The sequence below is a fragment of the Vombatus ursinus genome, unplaced genomic scaffold (genome assembly GCF_900497805.2).
Source record: "Vombatus ursinus unplaced genomic scaffold, bare-nosed wombat genome assembly UNPS02014832.1, whole genome shotgun sequence".
In the NCBI taxonomy this organism is placed as follows: Eukaryota; Metazoa; Chordata; class Mammalia; order Diprotodontia; family Vombatidae; genus Vombatus; species Vombatus ursinus.
The window spans coordinates 2,039,605-2,061,334 of NW_020954610.1; the positions used below are offsets into that span (position 1 = coordinate 2,039,605).

Sequence of the window (21,730 nt, forward strand, 5' to 3'; positions counted from 1 at the left end):
AAAGAAAGAAAGAAAGAAAGAAAGAAAGAAAGAAAGAAAGAAAGAAAAAGAAAGGAAGGAAGGAAGGAAGAGAAAAGGAATGAAATGAAATGAAAAGAAAAGAAAAGAAAAAAGGTTTGGTTTAGTGTTAATGCATAGAGGGAAACAGAAGGAAGGTTAGAAGCTAGGTAGTTCAGCGGATAGAGTGCCAAGCCTGGAGTCAGAAGACTCATCTTCCTGAGTTCAAATCTGGCCTCAGACACTTACTAGTTGGGTGACTCTGGGTAAGTCACTTAACCCTATTTGCCTTAGTTTCCTTATCTGTAAAATCAGCTGGAGAAGGAAATGGCAATCCACTCCAGTATGTCTGCCAAGAAAACCCCAAATGAGGTGATGGACAGTGTAACAGCTGAAACAACTGAACAACAACAAAAGGAATTATAGAAAAGCATTAAAAGTTACACTTAGCTGAACATAATAGATAAAATAGAAAAGCAAGTTGAACATAATAGATATCTGCAGTTTCATGTATAATCCTCATTTTTGTTCTCCAATACTATGGAAAAGTTCATTTTACTTGTTATTTAAGTTCAGAATTTTTAAAAAAATTTCTCAGTAAGAAGCAGTCCCTATAAGTTGGTAAAACATAGTTTCAGATAAGCCTAATGTACATGGATGTTTAGCATAGAAACAATCATAGAATTAGTCATAGAGAAGATTCAGAGCAATAAAGAACCTCAGATTCATCTAATCCAAACTGTAGGAGAGTCTGGATTCAAACCGCGGAATGACGACCCCAGGCCTGCCTTATTTTGTTGTGCTTCTTCCAGAGGGCACAGGCTTGTGAATAGACTAAATATTGCAAAAGTTTGTGGGTAGATTAGATATTAGTAGTATGAAGAAAATAAGGGGAAATATGTTCCCATGGGAAAGATTATTGCTCCTAACCAGGACAATGGAAAGTGCAAGCTCATCTCATCATATTATAATGTTCCAATCACTACTTAACCACTGTATCCTGTAGACCATTCCTTTCTCAGTCTCCTAAACTTGCATTTTCTTTTTTTTTTTTTCAGTAAGGCAATCTGGGTTAAGTGACTTGCCCAGGGTCACACAGCTAGTTAAGTGTCAAGTGTCCTAGGATATTTCCTAGGATATTAGTTCTACCTTTCTATGTATCATACTCTCTTCTCCCTTTAAAAGTCGAGATGAGGTCAGGTGGTTTTTTTTAAAGGGCTTATATTATAGATCTCTTGGGTCAGCCAAAACATTATTCCCCAATGGGGAAAATGGTATGTTCCCTTCTTCAGGCCATGATTAGTTCTATTTGTGATTAAAGATTCTTAATGCCTTCTAAAAGAAATTCACATCCATAAAAGAAGTATTTGTTTTGAAAATTGATGCTAACCTTCCCCTCAAAAAGAAGACAAACACAACTCCAGATTAAGTCTAAGAGAAAAAGGCTGACCAATTAGATAGTTTGGAGTTGTCTCTTGGGGCATGACGAGATTCAGTGACTAGGGCTACCGCCAAGATGATTTAGGTGCCTAGGACTCTTGGGAGGATGGACTCTTTTTGGAGAAGATGATGGATTAGTCTGTACTCTGTAGAGTCTCAAAAATGCCAGTGGAGAGCATTTCAAAAAATGGAGAGCTTTCAAAAGTGCCAGATAAAAGCTCATTCCCTATTAGCTCATCAAAATGACTGGGGAACTCCCATCATTACCACTCCCCTTACATCCTATTCAGTACTTGGCAATGTCCCCTAAATTGTTTTGAATGCCTCCAAATTCATGCTTAAAATTAACAGTAATTATGACAAAATTATTGCCATTTTTGGATCAAAGAGGTGTCTTTAATTTTCTCCACCAGTTAAATGTCACATTTGCAAAGCCTATACACATTTAAAGCTAAGACACTATGTCTCTCTTAGAGACATTTACCCTAAAGGTATGTAAGGGGAAATATGATGGAGGTTTTATAGCTGTTGCTTTTTTTTTTTAAAAGAATCCTAGGGGCACAGTGGATAGAACTCCAGCCCTGGAATCAGGAGGACCTGAGTTCAAATTCAGCCTCAGACATATGATACTTACTAGCTGTATGACCCTAGGCAAGTCACTTAACCTAGATTGCCTCACCAAAAAAAAAGAAAAAAAAAAAGAATCCTAGTGGGAGAAAGCTCAATATGAGCCAACAGTGTGATATGGCTGACAAAAAAAATGGTTATGGCATCTTAGGCTGCACTGAGACACGGCATCCGGAACAAGAGAGATGACAGTACCATTGTACCCTATACTGGTCAAGCCACATCTAGTGTTTAGTTCTGGGCATCACATTTTAGGAAGGACACCGACAACCTTGCCTCCTTCTGTTGGGATCCATGGCATGAGGGACAAAACAGCCAGAATTGAAATAGTTTTCCCTGCCCAGATTACCAAGGGCCACTGGAGTCTCATGCCCAGGCCTTGCTACCTTATACCATCTCCTCCCAAAAGTATAAGAAGTTTTTGCATGAGTCTTGGAGTTGGGAAATCCATTGTGCTCTATACTTATGGGTACATGCTCCAGGATGACAGGTTTGCTACTGTTATCTCAATTAAAGACACTTTAAATTCTTCAACTCATGGCTTTGATTTATTTCAGGACCTGACACCCTATACAAGGCTTTGTATATACCTTTTTATGTATATAACGATGTGGTTATTTTGTCTTTATATCCCCAAGGACAGGCATATAGTGGGCACTTAATAATTATTTGGTTGATTGAGTCTAAAATAGAGACCTAAAATATGCCGATACCTACTTTACAAACCTGCTGTGAAAATACTTTCTAGGGGCAGCTAAGTGGTGCAGTGGATAGAGCACCAGCCCTGGAGTCAGGAGGACCTGAGTTCAAACCTGGTCTCAGATACTTACTAGCTGTGCGACCCCGGGCAAGTCACTTAACCAATTGCCTATTAAAAAAAAAAAAAAAAAGGAAAGAAAATACCTTCTAAAGTAAACTATAAAGCACTTTATAAACATGAGTGATGATGATGATGGCTATGCCCTGCTAATCTTCACAAAATCTCTTAGGGACACACTAATTATCATCTTAAAAGGTCAGTCAATAAAAAAACAGATATAAAAACAACAATAATATTGAAATTTGCAAAACACTTTACACAAATTATCTCACTTGATCTTCACAACAATAGCGTGAAGTAGGTATTGTTGTTATTCCCATTTTAGACATAAGGAAGCTAAAACTCAGAGGTAAATGGTCCCAGAGTTGGTAAATGTCTAAGGAAGGATTCAAACCCAGGACTTCCTGTTTCTAAGTACAATAGTCTAGATACTATCTAGTCACCCACTCTCTTCTTTCCGTACCTCTCTCCTCTCCCAATCCTTCTTCCACCTTTAACTCAGGTTTCCCCAGCATAGCGCTATGGAGTTCTAGGGAAGATAAATGGAATGACAAAAGGATCTTCTACCCTAAGTCAGGCCTGCACAACAAAAGAAAAATGTAGGGCTGCCACTGCGCACTCTCCTGTTTGTCACGTGACTCGCAACAACTAACCATCATCAGTCTGTCTCTAGTCTAACCTATCTGCACCCAAAGAAGTTTAGCCTATTTTAATTTTGGCTCCTACCCACCATCAAGTTGTACAGGTCTGCCCTAAGTGTTCTGGGCTTTCCTGTTCACTGACATTTACCAACAATACAACCTTATGAAATTGGAGGCTGCATTAAACATTCCGTATAATCAAAGTAGACCTTGGGGATTTCCAAGGAAAATTACTGCCACAAAAACTGCCTGCTGCCATTCACCACATAAAGAGGAATCCCCCAGTGTCTCTATGGCTAATAAAATAATTAAGGGGTGAGGGTGGAGAAAGAAAACAGCTCCTTAATCCCCAAACAACACCTTTGTTTCAGGAATCCCTAACACCAGCAGAATCCAACCAACCCACTACCCACAGCATAACCCATTTGGGCAAACAGGTAGTCATGCAAGGCCACTCTGCTCTTTTAAAGATTTTCTTAGAGCAGCTGTTTTATTATTCATATATTTTTAATAGCATCTCCGTGATTGTTTCACAGACCCTACCATAACTTAAGTTAATGTTGAAGACATTACAAGCAGCTCCCTTTTAAATTTTTTAACAAGAAGAGAAGTTTACCAAACACATACACTTTTCCCAACCAGCCAGGCTATGTGTCAAAATAGAAACAGAAACTACTCCACAAGCTGGTCACATTTTGTCTTGGGTCACAGATGTTTTTGATTCCTGCTGCAATGATGGCTCTCAAAGCTACATTCTTAGTGACTGTCTGCAGTCAATTAGAGGATCTTTTTGGATTTTTCTCCTTCTGCAAAGGGCCGTTTTCAGAAGATGTGGTTCACACCAGAGATGAGGGGGAAAACCCATCTATTTGCTTGCACTTAATGTGTAACTCTTTGGTTTATGGTTATCTCTGTATGTCTCATAAACTCTCCAAGATTGTTAAGTTCCATGAAGCTGAGGTTTGAATACTAGTTCTGTTATTTAACTAAGTGTGTGACTGTGGGTAAATCATAGGATAATTGGATCAGAGATTTAGACTTGGAAGGGACCTTGAAGGCCACTGGCTCCAACTCTCTCATTTTATAGATGAGATCATTTAAATTCTCTGACCTTAAGTTTTCTCATCATAAAATGATATATGTGCAAAGTGTTTGGCAAACCCTAAAGTACTATATAAATGCTAGCCATTATTATGATGAAAATGGAATGATAATTCCTGTATTACTCATATCAATTAATCAATCAACAAATAATTTATTGAATGTCTCTTATATGCTACACACTATGCTTGACTCTGAGGAAGGAAGGAAGGTAGGAAAGAAGAAAGGAAGGAAGAGAGAGAAAGGAAGGAATAAAGAAAAGAAAGGAAGAGAGGAAGGAAGTCCTACCCCCAAGAAGTTTATATTCTATCAAGAAAGATAATATATATGTGTATGTGTGTGTGTATATACACATATATAATATATATGTGTGTGTGTATGCATGTGTATGATGTTTAGTATATGAGTGTGTGTGTGTGTGTGTGTGTGTGTGTGTGTGTGTATATATATATATATATATATATACATACACACATACTACATATAGGGCATCCCCAAAGTCCAAAAGGGAAATAGCACATGTATACCATACAGGATATATAGTATAATAACTTTAATAACTTAAATAAGCTTTAATAACTTTAATAACTTAAAACTGCACTAAGACTTTTGAACAAGCCTGTATATACTAACTCAATCAATTTGTAACCATACAAATGAATGAATAAATTCAAAAATCTTTTTTGAGGGAAGGACACTAGCAATTGAATGTGGGAGGTGCAATGTGAGGGCATCATGAAAGGCTTCATATAGAAGGTGATGCTTGGGCTGATCTTTGAAGGAAATGAGGGATTCTAAGAGCCAAATTCTAGGCATGAATCAGAGTTATTGTGGGGAAAGGGATTAATAAATTCCAGACCTTGAAGCACTATATAATTGTGAACTATTATTATTATCATCACAGCAGGGACCAGGGCTTATTCAATATCTAGTACAGTATTCTCTACACATAGTAGGTACTTCATAAGTGTTTGTTCAGTTGAATTTAATTGAATTCATTGCATCATAAGAACAAAAGCTCATCAGGTACGGGAGAAAGGGTAGAAAACAAAATCAAAAGAAATCTCAAGAGTATAAATGTGTTCTACAAAAATGGCATGTGTATGCTTGAACTCTAAGAGTTTATGCACTTAGGAAAAGAGGGATGACTATTTCACTGAAAGGAAATGAGTTTTGTGAAAGTCTTGGTAATAACATATTAATAATTGAACCATAAATCCTTCCTGCTGTTCCATTAGACATACACTATGATATTCCCTACTACAAAGTAGAGATAACAAAGTATAAGTAAAAGAACACTAGATAGAGAGTCCAAAGGCACAACTCAGCCATTCACCTTCAGTGTGACTGTGGGCAAGTCATTTATCCTTGCTAGGCTTCTGTAAATTAGAGGGTTGGAATCAACTGAGGATGGTGTTTGTGCTTTAGGCAGGAGCCAAACTAGATGATCTCTTAAATCTCTTTGAACCCCCATAATATAGGAGGCATAATGGCAAGAACCCTGAACTTGGAGTCAGGAAAATCAACATCCAAATCTGGCCTCAGACACTTACCAGCTATGCAACCCAGGGCAAGTCACCTCAACTGTTTGCGTCTGTTTCCTCATCTGTGAAATGGGCATAGTAATAGCACCTACCTCCCATAATAATACTTGTAAATATAATAATATTAATTACAAGATAATACTTGTAAAATTTTTAGTACTATGCTTAGCACAAAGTACATACTGAATAAATATTCATTAAAAATCTAGAGAGACCATGGCATAGTATATAGAGTCAAGAAAAGAGTCAAGAAAACACAGTGAACCTTTGACACATGCAGTGAGTTCTGCAATAACTCGACCAATACGTTTGTTTCTAAAAAGATAGTGCTATACAAAATTGAGCTAGAAAAATCATAGAATTTATGGGGGAAATGGGGTTAGGGGCAACACAATCAAAAATTTCATCAGTGACACATAAAAAAAGGTAAGGACTTAATAAAAATGGTTAACATAAATACTATAATAAATAGTGACCCTGTCCTCAGTCTCAGGCTGCTGCTCAGCCTTCAGCCTTCTCTCTCTTTTCCCTTCTCCCATTCCCCGACCCCCTTCCAGGATCTAGGTCTGGAGCCCTTTGGGGAAGGAAAAGGGGGAGGGGAATGAGGGTGGGGTTGAGCGAAGAAAGAAGTTTAGGAGGAAGGGCTGAGGGTGGGAATGAGATGGGGTGGGGTTTTAGAGGAAAGGGGTGGAAGAAGGGGTTTGTGGGGGAAAGGGTGGGGGTAAAGTGTGGGAAGGGTCTTAAAAGGGAAAGAGTGAGTAGGTGATATAGGGCTAAGGGTTTTTTGGGGAAGGGGCCAGGGAAGAGGCTTGGTGGAAAAAGGTGGGGGTGAAGTAGGGAAAGAGGTTTAAAGGGAGAAGGGATGGGGGTAGGGGTGAGGTGGTAAAGACCAGCCCTCCTCCATCCACAATTCCTATTGCACCAAAAAATACACAGTAAATAAGTTTATTTTCCTTGACAAAAACCTGTCTGGAGATCACAGAGATTGCAACTTGTGAGTTCTTGTGAAATGGTGCCATTTTTTTTTCATTCTTACTGTTCCTCAAGTCTCAAAGAAGCAAACTCAACATTCTCCTTATGCTCAGACTGTTCCCTAATAAATCAATCACATTGAAACAAATTTGAGTTTTCAAAACATGGTTACAGCAGAATTAACTGTGCTTGCTTTGTACCACTTGATTTGTGGCAATCACTTCACCTGTCAGCATTCCAGATGACTTTCTCAAGGTGCTGTTGCAGAACAGGTGCCAATCTACATTGGAAAGGGGTTTTTCCTCACTGAAAGTTCTATACACCAATGAAAGTCTGGCTAAGAAAAAAAATAGTAGATAGCCTCCAGGATTCCTTTCTAGCACTAAAATTCTTTGATTCTACCAATTTAACCCCTAACTATTTAACTCCATTGTGGTTTTGTTTTTGTGGGTCAATCATTTCAGTTATGTATGACTCCACATGACCCCATTTGGGATTTTCTTGGCAAAGATACTAGAGTGGTTTGCTATTTCCTTCTCCAGCTCATTTTACAGGTGGGGAAACTGAGACAAACAGGATTAAGTGTCACACACTTAATCCACGGTCACACAGCTAGTAAATGTCTAAGGCCAGGTTTGAACTCAAGAAGATGAGTCTTCCTGACTCCAGGCCTGGCACTCTATCCATGGCACCACCTAGCTGCCCATCATTTGAGTTAGGCCTATAAAAATGAATAATATAATTTATTTTGTTTTAAAGGCATAGATGATTTTTTGAAAGTAGGAAAAAAGGCAGGGGGTTGGGGAGTAGAGATTTTCCTTCAATAGCACAAAGTACCACAGCTGGATTCCAGTTATAATTTATCAAGAAGGGGAAGTCATTTGGGTCCAGGGCCCTGAGTAGTGTGATGCAACTGAATAATGTAGAAGAGTAGGTCATAAAAGAATCCTGTCTTAGGGGGAGGACTTTCTGTGAGAAAGGTCCATTCACAAATTCAGTATGATTCAACATGCATTTATTAAATAGTTCTTATGCACTAGGCACTGTGCTAAGTTACAAAGACAAAGATGAAAGAGTCCTGACAACAAGCTTACACTCTTCTAGGAGTAAACAACAGGAGCGCAGGGAAAAAAATGGAAATTAGATAGATAGATAGATAGAATGTGTACACACATATATGCAATATGTATATGCACACTGTATACATGTGTGTACATGGGTATGTATGTATATGCTCACACACTCAAAGTAGTCCTGGGCCTTTTTATTCATCTTGCACTGGACTTCAATGGCTCTGAAGGAGAGGCTGAGGCTGATGACTTTGCACAACTCTGCCTCACTTAAATCCAATTCACAAATGAGTCAAGATATCACCCCATGTTGTCACTGTTCCTCTTCCATGATGGCATTGGTCCTCTTCAAGAAGGAAGGATGAAGGGGAAGCTAGGTGGCTCAGTGGATAGAGCACCAGCCCTGAAGTCAGGAGGACCTGAGCTCAAATGCGGCCTTAGACCAAACACTTGACACGTATTAGCTGTGTGACCTTGGGCAAGTCACTTAACCCCAATTGCCTTAAAAAAAAAAAAAAAAGAAGGAAGGATGAATAACATCGACAAATAGAATGATATTTAGGAAAGGATGAACAGACAAATTAACAGATTAGGAACTGACAAATTAACATCAGGAAAAGCCTCTTGTAGAAGTAGTACTTGAGAAGAGCCTTAAGAATAATCCCCATTTTAAGGGGTGGAACAGCAAGTAGTCTTATTTGGCTAGAATACAGAATGTGTGAGGGGAGGTAAATGAAATTATGTTAGAAAGATCTGTTGAGAATCAGATTGTGGGAGATTTTAAATGTCAAATAGAAAGAGATTTACATTACCCAAAAGGCAATAGGGAACACCTGAAACTTTTTGAGTAGAGGAGAGACATGGTGGATCTTGGGCTTTAGGAACGTCAATTTGTCAGCTGTGTGGTTGTGTGTCCTTCGTTCTCAAAGAGGACCAATGACATCTCAGAGTGATGTCTTGACTTATTCCTGAATTGGATTTAAGAGAGGCAGAGCTGCACAAAGTCATCAGCCTCACTCTCTCCTCCAGAGAACTTGGGGTACAGTAGGAAGATAAGATTCAAGATAATTAACGATGGCCTAGTATGCTTTGGGTGGTTGGAGACAGAAGATATAGGAGTCATGGATATCAAATTGGTTTTGCAATCAACCAAACAATAGCTGGTTAGGGACTGAACGAGGGCAGGGAAATGACTGTGTATTGGGGAAAAAAAGGGGTGTATGAGAGAAATTTTGTGGGGGCTGAAGCTCTCAGACTTGGCAACTCATTGAATATGAGGATTGAGGAGAGTAGAGCTGAGGATGACACCAAGGTTATATACATGGAAAATTGCAAGAATGGGGGTGCCCTCAACAGAAATAGAGAACTTGGGAGGGAGCAAATAATGAGCTCAGTTTGGAGCACATTAAGTTTAGGGTGCCTATGGAAGATCCTAGTGAAGACATAAAGTTGGTGATCTGATCGGTAATTCATCCTGATACTTCCATAGTATTACCAGTCTCCTTGCTGTCTTCTTCCCCAGCTTGCACCATCATCACCATCATCATCATCCAATAACAGCAATAACATATTTATCATTTTAGGTATTGCAGACTGGTTTACATATGTTAACTCATTTCAGTCCCATAACAATGATGTTATATAGGTGCCATTATCAGGCCCATTTTACAGATGAGGAAACTGAGGCTAAGAGGTTGAAGGACTTACACAGGGTCACACAGCTAGTAAGTAGCTGAGGAGAGATTTGAACTCGGGTCTTCATGAGTCCTTGATAGCAGAGACTGTTCTGTTTCTGTCTTTGTATCCACAGTGCTAAGCACATAGCAGGCACTTAATAAATGCTTTTTGATTGAATTGGATTAGATGTGGTCTGAAAGAAGCTTGTGAGACTGGGAGTCCCTTTGCCTGGTTTAGGCTTCCATCTCAAAATTCCTGCCTAACCCTTTGGATTTAACGACTCCAGGGAACTTGAGGTCTTCACACACCCTCCCCCTCATACCCCTCACAATAATAACCACACCTTCTCTCTCCCTTTCCGAGACACGGAACCTCCCTCCAGGCCTGTTAATAATGCTAGGTAAACTCTCCCTCCTACCTCCACAGCCATGAATAAAAATTCATGAAGTGGTAACATTTTCTTCATCTTTGAAAGAAAAACTGATAGATTTTAGAAGCACAAACATCTATTTAGAAGTGAAAGGAGATCCTAAAGAAATACCTCACCAAGGAAGGAAAATTAACAGGAAAATTCACACCTCTGAAATTCAGCCGCCTTCTTTAGTCTCTATTTTGTACATCTAAGAAATTCTTTTTTTTTTCCTGCACACTTCTTATCACAAACCCCGAGAGAGGCAGCACATAAAATATTGCTTGTTTTAAACAACATCCTTGAAATAATCTTCATGACTATATCACTTGGTTGGTGAACATTGATTTTTTTAAAGAACCAATAACCACAAGTATTATTAATGACAGCATTGTGTCATCCCCCAACCACCACCATCCATCCTCCCCACCCCCAATCCCTTGTCACTGAGAAACTCATCAGTGTCATTAGAGGGGCTCTTGTACCCTGTCCCCCATGACCACTGAAGAAATAGACCTCCATAGAAGAGAGAGGTCAAACTGAATCTTGCTACCGTTGATTAATTAATGAGAGAAGAATGAAAAAGCTTAGGATGTTGTCAGGACCCAACTATCAGATAAAATCCTGAAACATTTATGGCACTCATGAAAAACTGGTCAGGGAGGAGAAGGGGAAATGTTCTGACCTATAAGGCCAGTATAACTTAGGTCAGCAGAAATAAATGAATGTTCAATCAATCAGCATTTAAGTGTTTGCTGAATACCAGGCACACTTGACAAACCCTAAAATTATATATATAAATTGTAATTTATATATAAATTATAATATAGTATACATTATAATACATACTATATAAATTATATTATAATTTATAATATATAATATAAATTATAATATAATATACATTATAATACATACTATATAAATTATATTATTATTTATAATATATAATTTATATTACATTATGTATTATGTATAATATATACAAAATTACTATTATTATACTCAACTGCAGCAAAATTATATATAGTAAGGATTTACTTGGTGAAGAGGACATTGATACAATTTCTAAACCTTTGGTAAAGCTATGTATTTACCAGACACATGTTAGGTGCTGGGGGATACAAAGGCTAAAATAAAAAATATCCCTGTTCTCAAGGAGAACATATTTGATAGGGGAAAACAACACGTGTATGTATGTATGTATATATGTGTGTATGTATGTATATGTGTGTGTGTATACACACCCATAAAAGTATGTGCAAGATAAGAGAAAGTAATTTGGAGGAAGCACGTGCTGACAAACATTCTTCAACTGCAGTATTGAATTGGGTGGCTAAGTGGTACAGTGAATTGAGTGCTGGACTTGAAGTCAGGAAGTCTGCATCCTCCTGAGTTCAAATCTGGCCTCAGACACTTACTGTGTGACCCTAGGCAAGTCACTTTACCCTGTTTGCCTCAATTTCCTCATCTGTGAAATGAGCTGGAGAAAGAAATGGCAAACCACTCCAGTATCTTTGCCAAGAAAACCCCAAATGGGGTCACAAAGAGTCAAAGATGACTGAACAATAACAACAGTACAATATTACTTCAGAAATAGAAATACTCCAAGTTTACATAACATATTTCTGCCCCAGAGCCCACATGGAACCCCAGCACAATCCCATCTGACAGCCCTGTCTCTCTCCATGCTTTTGACAAAAGACTATTTCTGTGCTTATCAGTGATGTTAGCCACAAAGATAAGATAATCCTATAGCTAGCTGCCAGACTGGGACTGTTGTGAATGCTGCAAAATAAGAGCAAACAGGAATCCAAAGAGGAAAACCTGACAACCATATGATTTACCTGCAAAGGATTAAAGAATTTGGATTTGAGATGCCTTAGCATCTGCCATCCATCATCCATCTGAAGAATCATCAAAGATCTCAGCTAGGGTCAGCCTTCTAATCAAGCTGGGCTGTATAATGCTGCCCACAATACAGAGACCTTGCATCTGCTTTTTTGATATCTTGGCAAACTAACTAATTGTAATTTCCCCTTCTCCAGAGGCCTGGAATCTTACCATTCCATACAGAATGACCCTAAACACTGGGCTTCATGCACATCATTTTTTCATGCACATCCCCATTCCTTGTCAAGGCAACAGAGACTCCATGCATCACAAGCTTTTTTCAAAACACATCTAATCCAATCTAGTCTGTCAATTTATTAAGTGCCTACTATGGGGCAGCTAGATGACACAATGGATAAAGTGCTGGGTCTAGGGTCAGAAAGACTCATCTTCCTGAGTTCAAATCCAGTCTTAGACACTTACTAGCTATACAACCCTGGGCAAGTCACTAAACTTTCTTTGCCTCAGTTTCCTCATCCGTAAAATGAGAAGGAAATGGCAAACCACTCTAATATCTTTGCCAAGAAAACCACAAATGGAATCACAAAGAGTAGGATATGACTGAACAACTATGTGCCAAGCACTAGGGATACAAAGACAGAAACAGAGCAGTCCTTACCCTCAAGGACTCAGGAAGATCTGAGTTCAAACCTTTTCTTAGACAACTTACTAGCTATGTGATTCTGGGCAAGATGTTCAACCTCTCTCAGCCTCAGTTTCCTCATTTGTAAAAATGGGCATAATAATGACACCTACCTGACATCATTATTATGAAAATCAATTGTGAAAGCCCTAAAATTATATATATATATATATATATATACATATGTTATTTATATGTTATTATTATTATATATAGCTATAGCAAAATTATAGATGGTGGGGATTTACGTGGCGAAGAGGACATTAGTACAATTTCTAAACCTTTGACAAAGCTATCTATGGCAGGTCACACCTTTCATAGTCTCCATTGAGAATTTCTTCCATTTTGATATTTAGCCCACTCCCACCCTCCCCACCTCTGCACTAAACCTCGGTCATGGTGTGTAACCCCCTGAACCCAAGGACTAAGAACACCTTGAGGTTACCTCATGTAAACCATAAAGATATATATTATATACAATTTTGTAAGCTTCTAGCTTTTAGGCCAGCCTTGTCTCAGGCTGGGGTATGGCCACACCACCCATACCCTTGCAAGACTCTGTTTTGTAGCATCAGTATATAATTTTAAAGCAAAATACCAGCAATTTCAATAATCATTATTACATGCTAGCCATTGGGAAATAGCATGTGACCAGAGCAAGAAGGAAAACATAATTACTAATATTTAAAGAAATAGTCTCTCTCTCTTAGGTACAGAATGGTGGTTGAGACTATGAAGAGGTTGTTGTTCAATCATTCAGATTACAGCTGATCAGTTCCAGACACCATATTTTATAAAAGACAGACATTGACAGAATGGAACACCAGCCCTAGGGAAAGCAGTCTAAAGGAAGAATGGGCTTGCATCTATGCCACCTGGGTAAATTATTGCAGGACCTGGAGACACTACTTGTAGAAAAGCAAAGACTTGGGGAGAGGGGCAGGTTCCATAATATCCATAGGACTGTTGTGTAGAAAGGAGATGAAACATTGCATAGCTCCAGGTAACAGGACTAAAACCAAAGGATCAAAGTTACAAAAAAGAAGATTCCTGCATAATAAAAGAACTTTCTGAGGTATATAACATGGCATAGCAGAGAAGAAGCTGGCCTTAGAGTCTAGAAAATCTGGTTTCAAGACCTGCTTTCTGACAGGTATGGTCTGCATGACTATAAGAAAGTCACTTGACTGCTCAGTATCCTAGGCAAGTCCCTAAGATTACTGACGAGTTGAGTTACATATATGTGCCCATGCAGTTAGTCCTGTACCAAAAGGAAGAGGAAGAAAAGGAGGAGGGGGGGAGGAGGAGAGGAAGAGGAGGAGGAGGAGGAGGAGAAGAAGAAGAAGAAGAAGAAAAAGAAGAAGAAGAAGAAGAAGAAGAAGAAGAAGAAAAGGTGAGGGAATAGATGGAAGAGAGGAAAGAAGGAAGAACATTCTAAAAATACGCAAAAAAAGGAATGAGATGTCTCAAGAGGTAGTGAGTTCTCTTCACTAGAATGGTGAAAGCAGAAGTGGAAAGCCCCCATGTCAGAAAGTTGTGGGAAAGATCCACATATTGGCTAAAGAGTTGATCTCTAAGATACCTTCTTATCCTGACACTATGAGTCCAACAGGCTGCAAATTTTACAACAGAATGTAAGCTCCTTGAGAACAGGGACTGTTTTTCATTTTCTCTCTGTATCCCCAGCAGTGAGGTACAGTAGAAAGATCTCAGGGCCAGGAAGACCATAGTTCAAGCTCCGCTGTCCATGATACACATGGATGAGTGACTCAACTTCCTCAGTGTTCTAGGCAACTTGTCAAGACTATAAATGAATGCAGTGAAAGTGCATTGGTAGAGGGTGCTTTTTTACCGGGGAGTTCCCCATACCAATGAACTCATAGGTGCAGTCCCTATTCCTAACGGAGGCACTCCAACAATGCTTCCTGAATTGAATTAGGCAATTCTAGGTCGTGTAGACACTATGCAAAACTCATCAACTTTTAAATTCTCTGGTCTTGAACTTCCTGAAAATTGTGTTGCAGTGAGGAATTCTGTCTTTCAACAGCTACCAAAGTGGGAAAATCCTGTTATTCTAGGTCACCAAATTTTACAGAAAAATCATCATGTTGCAAATACTACTAAAAAAGATTTACATATTAAAACAGAAATATGTTCAGTTTTTCTCTCAAGAATGTAGAAAACCCAAAAGGATGACACAGTCAACTTTTGTTAAGGGGGTGTCAATGATGCAGAGAATCAGGGTGGGTTTAGCAAGTTTATTTATAAAAAAAAACAACAGGATTTTTAAATATTTCAACATTCTAAGCAAAAAAAATTATATTTTTTGTAAAGATAGTTTTCATGCAAAATGTCAAATCACAAAGATGTTATCTTTGAGGTAGGGTGGTATAGTAGAACAAGCAATGATGTGGGAATGAAAAAACCTAGGTTCTAGTCCTTGCACTGACGCTACCAACGGCGTGACTTTGGGCCAGTCTTTTAACCACTCTGGGCCTCAGAATTCTCATCTATAAAGATGAAAGAATACAACTAGATGACTTCTACAGTCATTTCCAGCTGGAAATCTATGATCCTATAAGTCACTTCCTCCCTGAACCAGTATCTACATCTGTAAAAAGGGAACCATAACATTGCAATGTCTGTGTCACAAGATTATTGCAAGGATCAGATAAGATAATGTCTATGAAAACACTTTCTAACTATCAAATGCAATACAAATGTGAGCTATTCTTAATCAAGTCTTAGCTCTGACACAGAACTGTGTGACCTTGAACAAATGTCTTCACCTCTCTTACCTTCTTTTTCCTAGCTTATATATTCAAAACTTGGGGATTCTTATGACTTCACTGACGTAGACTCTCTCCCCATAGAAACAGAAGATGACCTCTCAGACTAAGTGAATGTTGTCAGTTTAATTCAACAAACATATATTAAACACTTGCGATATGCAATGTACTAAACTAGGCATTGAGGATACAGAGACTGAAACGACACAGTTGCTACCCTGAATGTACACAAATAAGTACGCACAGAGTAATTGTAGAAAAAAAAAGTATGCTCCGATAATCAAAAAGATCAGAAAAGGAAGACTTCATGGAAGAACAGGGTGCCTGAACTGAGGTTCCAAGAGATAGAGAGGACAATTTATACAATAAAAGAGAACAATTTGTTTTATAAAACATTGTAAGAAAAATAGCTCTGAAAGCCATAAGATCATGCAATAATGAACCTCAATTCCAGAGTACGAGTAATGAAGCATGCTTCCCACCTCCTGAAAGAGAAGTGATGGACTCAGGATGCAGAAACCATACAAGGCCAATGTGCAAATTTGTTTGGCTTGACTACGAATATTTACTATGAAGACTTTTTGAAAATGGAAAAGGAAAGAGAGGGAAGCTAAGCAATGTTTCCCCCCAAGAAGGACAAAAGGGTCATTGAAATATTTTTAATGTACTAAAGACAACAGAAGAAAGTCCAGAAGAAAATGTAGACATGCAAGATAGCTTTAAAAGTTATATGTTGAATTTATTGTATACTTCAAAAGAAAAGTAAGCTTTATTTAAGAGGGATTCATAGTTTTGTGCACAATCCTTCTCTATTTTGTTTTACACATGAAATTTTCATCTTTATTTGGTGTTTGAGAGAAATGATTACTAATAACTAATATATTGGGGAGATTCAGAGCACTCCCCTTCTTCCAGATTCCTGATTTTAAAAAGTTCAGTCTCTTGAAGGACATTACTGATAATGAGGTTGAATTAATTCTCCTGATCTTGGTCAGACCCCACCCAACCATGTAAGGAATTTAATTTAAGGTGGGGAAGTCCATTGTGTTCTGCTCAAGCTTGGGTGGAGACAAATCCTTTTGTCTAGAGAGCCCAAGGCTAGGAGTGGTCTGAGTTTGGAGATATTTTCTACAATGTCTGTCATTCTCAGTCCCTCATTGAACACCTACTAGTACATAAACTGTGAGCCCCACCTCCATGATTGTCTTTGGTCTGAGAGAGAAGGCCAAATGACCATTCTTTTATCAATAACCCTCTGGTCTTTTTAATAATATGATTAAATTACCCAGAAATTATGTCTCTTGAACCTTTTTAATCATCACATGCTCAAACTTAGAATAAAAAATAAATGTAAAAAAGAGGAAGAAAGGAAGGAAGGGAGGGAGGGAGGGAGGGAAGAAAGGGAGGAACATTCAAGCTTAAGAGATAGCTGTGGGAAAAAAACAGGTGGAAAATGGAATTTCAAGTTTGGGAATAGTTAGAAGTTCAGTTGGTTAGAAGTTAGACTATTTATGTTTTCCCATAATTCTTCCATAGCGACTCTACCCAACTCGTGAGAGACTTGCATTCTAAGCATGGAAAAACAGTGTATGCACAAAGACCCAAATACACAAGGCAGATCCATGGGCCAGGTAGCAGCAGATCAGATCAATCTGAATAAACTATAGAATTTGTGTAGGGAAGAAGTGAAAAATGAGCAGAGAAAGATAAGTGTTGTGGCAGTGAAGAGCCCTGGAGTCAAGAAGAGCTGAGGTTGAATCCAACGTCAGATGCTCTACATCTCTATGATGCTGAGCAAGTCACTTTAGCTTCCCAGAGCCTCAGTTTCCTCATCTATATAATGGGAATAATAATAGCACCTAGTTTGCTGTTATTATGACAATCAAGTGACATGAGTTATGTAAATCCTTTTGCAAACCTTAAAGTGCTATGTAAATGAGTTGTTTTTGTTATCATCATCATCATCATCATCATTTTAGGTTGGAGCCAGACTGTGGAGAGCCTTGAACACTAAAGAATTTGGACTTTATCCTCTAAGAAATAGCTTTTAAAGAGCCCTTAGAGGTTTCTGAACAAGGAAATCATATGAAGAGAGCAGTGCTTTTGAAAGATTAATCTGAGGTTAGATTGAATGGGGAAAGGAAAGACATGTAGGAAGGGAAGAAGGATTTATATAGCATCTACTATGTACCAGACACTATGCTAAGTCCTTTACAAATATCTCATTTGATTCTCACAACAGCCTTGGGAGCTAGGGGCTATTAATCCCCATTTTACAGTTAAGGAAACAGGCAAACAAAGGCTAAGTGATTTACTCAGAGTCACACAACTAGTAAATGTCTGAGGCCAGATTTGAACTAAGCTCTTCCTGACTTAGCCGCAGCATTCTATCCGCTGTGCCAACTACCTGCCTCCTTTCTTTAACCTGTTACCAACTTCTTTAAAGTAAATGCTCTTTTGTTATTAGGAAGATGTCAATGGTAGGAGTGGGGAAGAAGGGTGCTCAGTTACTATCAAGAAATGAGTGTGATGTAAAAACACACACATTCTCCTCTTTTCTGATACCCGTAGTCTGAATCTCCAAGCTTTACTCTGGGCTGGCAGGTTTTTTTTCCAGATCCGATTTTTTAAATCATCAGTGACTTCTGTTCACAGGGAAATCAAGGACAACCTACATTTTATTCTCTCCACTGGGAAAAGTAGTTCCCCAGGTTCACGTGAACCAAAGCGAGGCAATTTGATACACATTGGTGTATTACAGCATTTTTCTTTCCTTTTATGAAGCGTTTAGAATGATCCAATTATGATTTATTTCTCAGAGCAGAACCAGGAAAGTGTTGTAAGGCCTATTGCATTAGAAAAAAACAAAAAACAAAACAAAGCCCAGACATACACTTGTCCCTCCCCACCCCCATTGGTTAGTGCTTTCTCACTCTTGATTACTTTTGAATTATTTTTGTGTACATTTCAGGTCTACATTATAATGTGTAAACTTTGTGTCTCTATCATATCTCCAGAATAAATCAATCATAAAGTATGTGTTAAGTGCCTACTATGTGTTGGGCACTATGTCAAACAGTAAGAAATACATATACAAAGAATGAAATAATCCCTTCTCACAAGAAGCTAACAGTCTCATGGGGAAACAAATAAATGCATAAATACAGTATAAATATAAAGTGAATAAATACATATGTGGTTGTTCAGTCATGTCCAACCTTTTGTGACCCCATTTGGGGTTTTCTTGGCAAAGATACTGGAGAGGTCTGCCGTTTCTTTTTCCAGCCCATTTTGCAGATGAGGAAACTGAGGCAAACAAGGGTAAGTGTCTTGCCCAGGGTCACACAGCTAGGAAATGTCTGAGGTCAGATTGGAACTCAGGGAAGATGAGTCTTCCTGTTCTGGCACTCTCTCCACTATGCCATTATATACAAAGTACTTGAACACAAGGTTGTTTGAGAGGGAAAGCAACATGAAAAGGGATTTGTTTCCATTTTCCCTCTGGATAGCCAGCCCCTAGGCCAATGCCTTGTATAGAATATGCACCTAATAAATGTTGAATTAAATTGAATTGAGCAAAGAACTATCTTGGATATTCAAAATATTAATGGGCCTGAGATGACCTATGATTCCGTACAATTCTAACCAGAACAATAAATGTATTTTCCTTGGAACGGCAGTTGTGGATAGAGCAATGGGCCTGGAGTTCAAATCCTGCCACACGAGTTGTGTGACCTTGGACAAGTTACTTAACCTGTTTCTCTTAGTTTCTTCAACTGTAAAATGGGAACCTACCTCCGAGTATTATTGTGAAGGTCAAATCAGATAATATTTGTAAAGCAGTACAGTGCCTGGGACATAGTAGGTGCCATATAATACTTATTCCCTTTTCCCTTTTCCCTTTCCCCTCCACCATTTTCTGGAAGGCTGCTTGCTCATGTGGAAAGAGCCTTAAAACAAGTCTGGCTGTTTAGTTGTTAAAATCTGCTCGCCAGCCTTTCAGGTGCTAGTCTGAAGGAGACAGTCATGTCCCAGTTTGCCGTGCATGGTTTTAGAACGTCATCCAAATGAGCCTAAGGAAAATAAGAAGAGAGAAGGCAGGGGAGGAGAACATTCTTCTACTTAACATTTGCCAAAATAACAACCTTCAGCAAATATCACATAACTCATTAAAAAATTCCTCATTTGCTGCAGCTCAAATGGAAGCAAAGAAAAGCAGAGCTAGTCAGCCCTGTGCATATGCTTGGACTTCTCAAGTGCTCACTCCCCTACCCACCACTAAATAAAGGCCTTTCTCCCCACTACCACCTCACCCCTTGGAAACTTGATTTATAAAGTGTTTCAGAGCACATACAATTCAGGAAAGAATGGTTACATGGCCCATGAAAATAATTAGAATAGCATGGCGTAAAGAAAGACACCCCTGGACCCAAAGTACTTGAATTCCAACTCTGTCACTTAATATATGACCTTGGGCAAGATTCTTCACGTCTCCTGGCCTCAGTTTCCTCATCTATAAAATGCAGACAATATCCTCACCCCCTCCAACAGCATTGTTTTTAAGTGCTTTTTTTTTTTTAGTGCTTTGTAAACTTTAGAACACTCTAGAAATGTGAGCTTCTATTTTTATTATATGGGCTGTTCTCTCTACTTGTGTCTTCTGATGGCTCATGGTGATGTGGAAATGACCCTGTGTCTCAAAGTCTATGCCAGTCAAGTGCAGGTTCTGGCAGGTCCTATCAATATGGAAGGGCTTCTAATATAGGCCAAGTGGTAAGCAGGATGTCTAGGCTAGGATCGGGACTATCTAGCTTAGCAAGACTAGAGGAGACTCACAGTGACCTTGTCTCAGGTCTTGATGGACCTGAGAGGTCATCTAGTCATTCTATCATAGGTCTAAAGCTGGAAGGGATCTTTTCATTTACAAGAGGGGAAACTGAGGCCAGAAAGTGAAGTGACTTGCCCAAGGACAGAGGTAGTGAGTAAAGGAGCTAGGATTCCAACCCAAGTGCTCTGGCTCCAAATCCAGTGTTCTTTCCCCTGTACAATGCTGTCTTTCATCACCAGGCTGACCACAAGGTGATGAATTTTCAACCACAGAAACTTTTGAATACTTTCTCCTATGTCACAGGGGAGAAGGGCTCTGCATTAGTGGCCCATAGCAGTGAAATTCCAGTTTGTTGATGTATTTATCAGTTCGAAGGCCTTACATTCAAAAAAGGCAGCTTGGCACTGCCGATAGGGAGCTGGCCTCGGAGTAGGAAGACCTGTACCTAAGGGTCTCACCTCTGACACATACTGGCTCTGTAACCCCAGGCAAGTCAGCAGGTAACCTCTCGATACTCTATGCAACTCTCCAGCTGCCAATCTGTACTGGTAGGGAGTTTCTTCATCAAGAATTCAACAATAATACCATAGGTCCACCACTCCCCCTAAAAAAAAAATCACTGTCATTAGGTTGTGTTATTGTTTTGTATTCTGTCCCAGGCTGGTATTGTAGTGGCCTTTCACAGTGTCACTGCTAATAATTTCCAACCTGAGCCAATTTGTCTCTTCTTAGGCTACCCAGATCTCCTCTCCCTCTCCCAGGGATTTGACAAACTGGTGCCAGACATAGTATGGACACCAGCGCTGATCAGCTTTATCTGCAATTCACTCAGAACTCCTAAACTCAAGCAATCCCCAGCCTCAACCTCTCCAGTAGCAGGGACCACCGACATCGCCACCAAGCTGGGCCCACACAATCATATGACTGTGTGAGAGAAAGGAAAAACACCACCCAGTGTCCATCATTTTAATTCTCCATTCTTTAGCTTCTGAGCCAGTCTTTATTTGCACAACTGGGAGCTTCTGGAAGCCAGAAAACCTCAGTGGCAGATTTAAGAAGACCTAGCAATCTCAGCATGGGATCAGCAGCTCTGATCTCTCCTGTATCATTTCACTCGGCATAAATTATTAATAGATTACAGAGTGTTCCAAGGGCACAGAGGTATAATTCAACAGGACAAATGAAGATATCAGCTATTAGAAAACCAGAAGGAAGATATAGGCTCATACATTAAGGGTTTCCACGACTCCAGATGCTTACTGCTTTCAAATAATAAATA

The 21,730-nt window shown here is 39.1% G+C and overlaps 1 pseudogene; it reads left to right on the forward strand.

The window, feature by feature from the left end:
• Positions 1-21,383, forward strand: part of LOC114025673 — a 79,108-nt pseudogene extending 57,725 nt beyond the window's left edge.
• Positions 21,384-21,730: the final 347 nt, after the last annotated feature.